The sequence below is a fragment of the Mus pahari genome, chromosome 19 (assembly GCF_900095145.1).
Source record: "Mus pahari chromosome 19, PAHARI_EIJ_v1.1, whole genome shotgun sequence".
Classification (NCBI taxonomy): domain Eukaryota; kingdom Metazoa; phylum Chordata; class Mammalia; order Rodentia; family Muridae; genus Mus; species Mus pahari.
The window spans coordinates 12,368,924-12,378,304 of NC_034608.1; the positions used below are offsets into that span (position 1 = coordinate 12,368,924).

Consider the following 9,381-nt stretch of genomic DNA (forward strand, 5'->3'; position numbering starts at 1 on the left):
AGAGAGAGAGAGAGAGAGGGAGAGGAGTTCAGAGAAGTGGAGGAAGAACCCATCCAAGGGAAGAGTCTGCAACTCTGCCATTTGATGGTCATCTCAACTTTGCCAGCTGTTTATCTGAAGTATAAACTTAAGGGTTCTTTGGAAAGTGAGGTGTATTGGATGGTGTTTTGCTAAAGCAGACACGTGAAACAAGATTTCACTGAGGTGAACACAGGTGAAAGGGTGTCTGCTAAAGCAAGCACATGAACGGACACGTGACGAAGGATTCTTTGCTAAGGACACAAATGTATTGGTCTGCCTTACATTGCGCAGTTGAGCTGCATTCGTCGGGACTCTATAGAGAGAAATGCACCAATGCACCAAAACAAAACAAAACAAAACAAAAACAAAAACAAAAAAACTTCTGGTGTTGTGCCGGCAGCTTCATGCCGCTTCTAGCTGCTTCTGTGGAATTGGGCTGATTGGCGGAGTGATGTCAGCTGATAAAGACTCACGTGGAGCTTTGCTAAGTCAGACTCACTTGCTGAGGCAAGACATGTGGTGAGACAAAGCTCGTTGAGGACACATGACGTTTGGAGGGAGTATAAATAGGACTCAATGACCTGTGAGAGGGGCTGGGATTGCTTGTAGAGCTGGCCGTGCAGCCCTCCTTGGTCTCTCAGTTGCTGATCCTCATGTTGAGAGAGACACAGCTGAGAACTGCTCCTGCGTCCCTGCTGGTCCAAACCCTCCTGCTGACTCAGCAATGCCACTGAGGCCTGGCTGTCTCTGTTACCTAACAGATGCCTCTGCCATTGCTGCTGCTGCCCCGACACTCCCCAACCAGACTGACTGCTGGTGGATTCCCCCTCGTGGGGAACTCCCTCGGGTCCTCAGGTCACGGGAGTCAGGGTGCCCCAGAAACACGACAGACAGGCCTTCTTGATGCAAATGCACGAGGCAGTTTATTGGCAGAGCTCCGGGTGGACTCATATCTCACACAGGAGACAGAGGAAGCGACCCCGAGACTCAATAGCTAGGGGTTTTTAAAGGGTAAGGGTCGGGGTATGGGGAGAATTCGCGCGGTTACATGCGATTGGCTCATTTAAACATAGCAAGGTGATTACAAACTAGCAGAATAGTCCGTGGAGACTAAAATGTTTAGGAATTTTAAGGGCCTGAGGTTTATCGGGGGCAGCAGGACACCTGGTTGATGTATGACTCTCAGTAAAGTAGGGGAGGCGCCGTTCTGCCAGATGGCTGTGGAGTCAGCCCTGATAGCTCAGCTCCTGCATTCTTTTCCTTATCTTTATGGCCGGGCTTGTATTTCACAGTGTTCAGCCCCGAGTCTTTGAATTTTGAAACTTACTTTTTTAATCTATTTCCAAAACCTTGAATCTATATAGTTTTCCCTTTCAAGTGTTTGCAAGTGGATGGAGCTGCTGCTGCCTGCTAACCTATGAACTGAACTGCGGATTTCCAGTCAACGCAGATGGGATTTGCTTCAAAGAAACAGGGAGGTTCTAAACAAGTCCACTTCCCTGTATCTTTTCTTTCCCACTACCTCTGAGGGGTGGTAGGCTACAAGGGAGGTTAAAGCATTTAAGAACAGTCATTAAAATACGGTTTGAAAGTTTAAGCTTACAGATATCATCACCCTCTTTGTACTTGTTTCCTCATTCTTAAGAAGGAGATAATAGGGTTGGAGAGATGGCTCCACTCTCTCTTAACCACTGGTTAAGAGCACGGACTCCTCTTCCTAGAGGACCTCAGTTCAAATCCCAGCATCCACATGGCAGCTCACGACTGTCTATAACTCTAATATCTAACACCTTCACAGAGACATACATGGTTCAGCAGTTAAGAGCATTGACTGCTCTTCCAGAGGTCCTCAGTTCAATTTCCAGCAACCACATGGTGGCTCACAACCATCTGTAATGGGATCTGATGTTCTCTCTGGTGTGTCTGAGGACAGTGACAGTGTACTCACATACATAAAATAAATAAATATTGAAAAATGATTCTTTTTCTCCCTCTTTCCTCTGCCATCTGTCCTGATTCTTCCACCTCCATCTGACAGGACAGGGCCTCAGTCCTGTGGGCCTGGACCATTTCCACTCTTCTCCCCACATCCTTTCCCTTCATCATCTCATCCAATGGCAGGCTGTAAAGCACCTTTCATGTGCCAATGTCTCCTAACTTCAAGCCTGCTGCCTCTGAGACCAGAGTTCATAAGCCTCACTCCATTTAGTTTTATGAGCCCCCCCACCCCCCAATGGAATTCTTCATCCCCTAGCCACTCCCTCCCTAACGATTTCAGCCTGCACTGATTCACTGGAGCTCATCAAAAACCTTATAAAAGACATGCTACATACTGCTATAACACCTTCCCCCGTGCAAGGAGCACCAAGCCACGTGCTCCTGCTGAACAAGATTTTGTTTTCTTTGAGGCAGGGTCTGTCTAGATAGCCTGGGCCATCCTGAGATTCACCATGTATGTGGGAAAAATCTAATTAAGGTCGAAGTCCACCATGACCTGAAAGCCTCTAAGCAACATGGGGGATTCCTCCCTTCAGGGTGATGTGTTTATAAAAAGATAAAGAGAGGGGAGATATGTTCTATGGAGGTGTGGTGGGGTATGGGGGAAGGGGGTGCCTTGGTGTGCCCATGCCGAGATATCCCTTCCTCCTTAGGGACCAGTCGCACGATGGAATATAGGGAGGGGAGTTTAGAGGATAGTAGGGCAGAGAAAGGCAGAGAGAGGGAGAGAGTAGAAAAGTAGAGGAGTAGAGCTCATGAAGGGGAAGAGAAGCAGGAAAAGAGCAAGGGAGGAGCGACAGATCAAGGGCAGGGGCGAGCAGCCCCTTTTATAGCGGGTCAGGCCTACCTAGCTGTTGCCAGGTAACCGTGGGATGGAGCTTAGACGGAACCCTAACAACCGGTGTGGGCCTTTCTTCTCTGACCATATCTGGAGAATTCGAAGTCCACACACACAGGCACACTAACATACCCCTCCACCTGAAGAATGTCATGCAGCCTTACTTAGATTACAGGATCCATGTCCTTTCTCTTGATAGCACCTGCTCAGACAGCACTGAGATTCCTGAAATGCTTCCCTGTGCTAATGAGGCATTTCGGTGCCCTGTGCCCCAGCTGACGACCTTTGCCCTTCCTGGATATTCCTACTCAGTCCCCCCAAAACTTCATAAGCCTTGAATTATCCAAAGTAAAGTTAATCTGCCTTCTTTTTTAAAGATTTATTTATTATTATACACTATTTATTATAATATATTTATTATTGTACACTGTAGCTGACATCAGATCTCATTATGGGTGGTTGTGAACCACCACGTGGTTGCTGGAATTTGAACTGAGGACCTTCAGAAGAACAGTCAGTGCTCTTACCCGCTGAGCCATCTCACCACCGCACTTAATCACAGGGCTTCCGAACTTCCCATTTATCACAGACTGATCTCACATATCACAGAGAGCCCCATCTCTGCCTCCCAAGTGCTGTGATTAAAGGCCTAGCCACCATGCTTGGCTGATGTCACGAGATTTTTTTTTTCCTGGGTGGTCCTAGCACATGCCTCTAAATCCCAGCACTTAAAAGGCAGAGGCAGGAGGATCTTGGAGTTTGAGGCCAGCCTGGTCTACAGAGAGAGTTCTAGGACAGCCAGGGCTACGCAGTGAGACTCTGTCTTGAAAAATCAAAAAAAATATAAAAAAAAATAATAGTATTTTTCCTTACTATTCCTTTTTCAGCCCTCTTTCCCTCCTCCTTCCCTCCTTCCCTAGCAATTGTTTTTCTTCTCTCTCTCTCTCTCTCTCTCTCTCTCTCTCTCTCTCTCTCTCTCTCTCTAACCCTCTCTCTTTGTTTAATGTGTGTGTGTGTGTGTGTGTGTGTGTGTGTGTGTGTGCGCGCGCACCTGTACATGGAATTGTAAATGGTAGCGAGCCATCTGATGTCGAGCTGGGAACGACATTCAGGTTCTTTAGAAGAGCAGAAAGCTGAGTCATCTCTCCAGTCCTCTTATCACTTGTTTTTTCTTTTGTGTTTCTGAGGATGGAACCTAGGGTCTTGCATATGCTCAAGAGTTTGACCACTGAGCCACTCTCCCAGCCCTCAGTGGGGGATTCTAGGCAAGGGCTTTACTACTGAGCCAAGCCCCCAGCCCCTCACTGGGGGATTCTAGGCAGGGGCTCTCTAAGTGAGCCAAACCACAAGTCAACAAAAAAACAAAAAATAAAAACCAAAAGAAACCAAAAAAAAAAAAAAAAAAAAAAGCATTTCCTGCCAAGTATCATGGAGGCAATCAGATCCCAAGTTTCAGGCTACCCTGGGCTGTACAGTGAGTCTTTGTCTCAATCAACAACATAACCTCTTTCCTCCATAAGATACAGCCTCAGATACGTTACTATAGCGATATAGACTGAACGAACATGGCATCACTATCTGTGATTGTGGTCTGGAGTACAGGATGGACAGAGACCCCAACCTTGGACCATATGGTAAAAGATTCAAGAAGCGTGGTTCATAATCGGATCTGAGAAAGAACAGCATAAGAATTAGCAAGGAGGAGATGTGACTGATGACTAGAGGTGAGAGGATTGTACACCTGGAAAGACAACGAACCCATCAACCACTAGAAAGAATAAGAATGAGGCATTTGGGTGCCCTATGCCCCCAGCTGAGGACCTGCATACTAACTCCTCCAGAATAACTGCACTGAAGCCCCCTCCCCTCCCCCAGCTGTCACTGCCGCAGCTGCTGCCCTTCCCTCCCTCCTCCCCATCACTTCTTGCGCCTATAAAGAACAGCAAAATGTGTTCCAGGCTCAGCTCGCTGAGCCCGACCAGTATGTTATATTCACTCCACACCAGGGCCACATATTTCTCCGACAAACACTCTCCCCGCCCTGTAAACAGAGCAAGCCTGCCATAACCACGAGACTGGGCTACTAAATGCATAGTTTGTCCTGAATCTGAATGTTCCTGTTTGCTCAGCACTGCCCCCCAGCCTGGTGAAAAGTAACTTTTCAGTAAGCATTGGTTTGTCAAATGAATGGACCGCTCTGTTGCTGGCGCCTCAGTTTGGAATGTGCCTAATAAAACCAGGGACATGCAGCCAAGCGCCAAGGTCTCAAAAAGCCAATGGTACATATTACAGGCCAGCATTTTGTTTTTTAAGTTTATTTTATTTTATTTTTTTTTAAGAATAGGAACATATATCTCTTGGTTACAATGCTATGCATAGAAATGAAGCTGAGTGGGGCTGGAGACACTGGCTCACCAGCTAAGAATCGCCCCTGCTCCTTCCCTGGACCCAAGTTCAGTTCCCCCATACCATGGCAGTCAGCTCACAACTGCCCACAACTGCAGCTTCTGGGGATCTAACGCCGCCTTCTGGCCTCTGAGTGTACCTGCACATGCGTGGCTCACACACAGACATAAATATAAAAATAAAGCGTGAATAGAATTGAAGGTGATTCTTTTCTCTCCAGCTCTCTTCTAAGTACATGTGCTATTATTTATTTATTTTTACTTAATTTAAAAGGTCATATGCATCTTATTTTATGTGAGTTTCTGGTGGCTGTGAGATGCTACCTGGGTGCTGGGAGCTGAACCTGGGTCCTCTGCCAGAGAGAGGAAGTGCTCTTAACTGCTAAACCATCTCTCCAGCCCCTTCCCATGCTCTTTTTGTGTGAATGTTGTATGGAAGCCAGGGCTTGAAAGGTACTAAGCAAATGTTCTACTGCTGAACCCTGGCTCCAGCCCTGTGTCTTTGAAACTTGAGAAGGGAAGTGTATTCATAGGAATGGATGCACACTGTGTTTCCTGTGCTGCATAAACAGTCAACTTTTATTTATTTATTTATTTATTTTTTGGTTTTTCAAGACAGCGTTTCTCTGTGTAGCCCTGGCTGTCCTGGAACTCACTTTGTAGACCAGGCTGGCCTTGAACTCAAAAATCCACCTGCCTCTGCCTCCCGAGTGCTGGGATTAAAGGCGTGCACCACCAACGCCCAGTTATAAATAGTCAACTTATATTCAGTATAATTACTTTTTAAATTTTTAATATTTATTTTTACTTGAGTGCCTGTGTATCTGTATGTGTGTATCTACCTATGTAGGTGCTGGAAGAGACCAGGAAAGATCTCTGAAAGTGGAGTTACAAGTAGTTAGGTTTATTAATTTATTATTATTATTAGGTTGTTGGGGTCTCTCACCTCCACTAACCACTCTCCCTCTAAACATTATATTGCGCCCCTTGCAGATGCACAGGATTGCTGTTAAGAAGACCTCCCCAGATCTCCCAGAATGCAGAGTCGTCAGACCGCCCTACGTCGTCGTCGTCTTCATCACCGCCCACTGTCGCCGTCCACTGTCCCTCGGACCAACCATTAACGTCGTCTCTGCCCACTCGCTCGAACCCACCTTCCAGATACATCTCCGCTCATGATCGGACCGCGCCGCAGAGAGACAGAGAGAGACAGAGAGAGTTTCTCCAGGGGACTCAGGGAGGGCTTAGAATCCTTCCTTGTCCGATTAATAAAATCATGCTCTGATCAGCGCAAACCGACAGGGCATTCATTTTCCTTGCATCCTATCCTATTTTAGGATGTTAAGCTCTTCAGTACGAACCCAGTCCAAAGTGTTTTCTGCCCACGCAGATATACACATTAGGTTTTCTTTCCAGACAGGATTTCTCTATGTAATAACAGTCTTAGCTATCCAAGAACTCTCTTTGTAGACCAGGCTGGCCTCTAACTCACAGAGATCTACCTGCACTTGCCTCCCGGATTAAAGGCACATGCCATCACTTCCCAGCGCAATCTCACTGCGCAGCCTTCACTGGATGGAACTTGCTTTGTGAACCTGGCTATGTAAACTAGGCGGCTTTGAACTCACAAAGATCAACCTTCTTTCCTCCTGAGTGCTAGGAATAAAGGTGTTTGGCTCCACCCTTGGCTACAGGTACTTATGAGCTACCATGTGTGTGCTCAGAACCAAACCCAGGTTCTCTGCAAGAGCAGCCAGTGCTCTAAACCACTGAGCCATCTCTCTAGGTCCACCTCCTGATTTCTCCCAGGATCTGAGTTCAGTTGGAAGGTTTCATGAGGGTTGACTCACAATTGTAATTTCAGTTCCAGAGGATCCAATGTCCTCATCTGACCTGCATGGCATCAGACATGCATGTGGTACACAGACATACAAGCAGACAAAACACTCAGACATAATATATAAAAAGCATTTAAAAAGGGAAGATTTTAAAAAATAACTTTCCACCTGTGTATGTATTTACATGACTCCACCTGTTCTTAGTTTATTCAGGAAGTATTAATGTTTGTTACTGTCTGTTACAATCTGTTGATTTTAATATTAATGCTCAGGCAGGAGTGTTTCCCAGTTGGTAGATGCTTTCCTGGCATGCTAGGATCCTGGTTTCCATCCTCAGAGCTACAATAGACCAGGCACCACGCTGCTGGCATGTAGGAGCCCTGGATCTTGAGAAGTGGAGGCAGGAGGATCAGAAGTCCAAAGTTCTGGTTATATAGCAAAATCAAGACCAGCCTAGGAGACAAGATCTCAGGGGCAAAAAGAGTGAAAGAAAGAAATGTGTAGTGATGCTCAAATTCTCTGAATTGACTCGTGAGTACCCTTCAGGCTGGCTTCTGTGTCCTTACAGGCTTTGTCTTATTCTTTGACTATACCCTAACTTTTTGAAACCAAATGACATCGCAGGCTTACTTTTTATCTTCTTTGTCCCCCCTGCCTGGAATCCTCTCCTTTCTCAAATGAGAAAGGTATGAGGCACCGACCCTTCACTTCCTAATGACCCCGCTTTGCCTTAGTGTTTGATTTCAAAGCAGCAGGATCTGCCAATGGCAGAGGTGATGCTCTGGCAGTTGCCATGGTGATCACAAGGCTTCAGTGCACGGGGAAGCTATGACGTCACTGCTGGAGCAAGTGCAGCGCCACTGCCACATCCTGGTCTTTAACTCTGTCACAGGGCACAGTAACTCTGTCACTCTGGGCCAGCAGTAAGAAGCGATCTACTTCACCCGCGAGTCGCCACCCCAACACTCACAAAGGTGGCAGCAGCAGGTGGGAGACCAGTGGCCTTGGGTCCACAGAGATTGCCAAAGGCCACAGGCAGTGCAGGGGGAGTCTGCATCTTCAAATTCTCCTTAGATCAACCTTGCCTAAGACCTGGGAGCCACGACTGCCCAGCTCCAATTCCGAGGCTGACGTGAGTCTGAGTGAACTCGCAGCGGGTAGGCTGCAGACAGCTGGGCGGGGGTCCTCTTGACTGAGTTGGACCAATTGGGACTATCAATCGCCTCCCCTGTGAGGCCTTGTTTTCTCCTCACCCTTGGAAAGAGATCTTGGCATCCTGGACCCTTCTGTGGTTTCTCAAGGAAGCTTCACAGCGCAGCAGTGCACGTACAGCTGCCTCAAGGAGTTGGGCAAGATGGTATTTGGAGTCCAGGACATTGCATTGTTAGAACATGGTTGCAAGGCCTTGGAGGTAGACAGTTACAAGTCCTTGATGATCCTGGGGATCCCAGAGGACTGTAGCCACCAAGAATTTGAAGATATCATACGGGTTCCCCTCAAACCGCTGGGCAAGTTTGAAGTGGTTGGGAAGGCCTTTCTGGAGGAGGACAGATCCAAGGCAGCTATCATTAGGTTGGCAGAAGACCTCAATTATGATGTGGTCCCCAGGGAGATCAAAGGCAAGGGCGGTGTGTGGAGAGTGGTCTACATGCCCAAATGGCAGGACATCGAATTCCTCACCAAACTCAATTGTTCCTGCGGAGAGAGGGCAGGATGGTAGAGGATGTGGCCCGCATCCTCAGGCAGGAGCTGTGTCCCACCACGCTAGGTCTCAGAGAGCTACCTCCCGGGAAGTGCTGCCTGTCTCCGCGAGGGGAGAATGCAGACAAGGGGGCACCACCAAGGGGCACGGGGTGCCCCCTCTGGAGGACCCAGAAAAGGAGGACAAGCCTGAAGAAGGAAGGAAGGAGAAGAAGAAAAACAAGAAAAATCGGCGCCGACAGCAGGCTTCTGAGAAGAAGCTGTGAGTTATGATGAGTGTGTATGGGGGTGGGGTGCGCTAAGGGAGTCATCTGAGTGTGTTGAGGTGACTGTGGGAAAGTACATAGCATAGCATTTTGGGACTGAGTGACTGTGGATAGGAGGTGATAGACGAGTGAATGGGTGACTTTTGAGCCAGAAAGATTATCACCTGAGTGTGGCACATGATATTTGACCTTATCAGGAAAGCCTGTTTATTCTGCTCAATCCTGGGGACTGAGCTAGGGGGCCATACAAGCATGCCATACAAGTGCTCTGTCACTGAACCACGCACCCGGCCCCTCGCTGGGAGATTCTAGGC

General features: G+C 47.6%; 1 pseudogene; it reads left to right on the forward strand.

The window, feature by feature from the left end:
* Nucleotides 1-8,454: 8,454 nt before the first annotated feature.
* LOC115062615 lies at nucleotides 8,455-9,073 on the forward strand (annotated as a pseudogene).
* The last annotated feature ends 308 nt before the right edge of the window (nucleotides 9,074-9,381 follow it).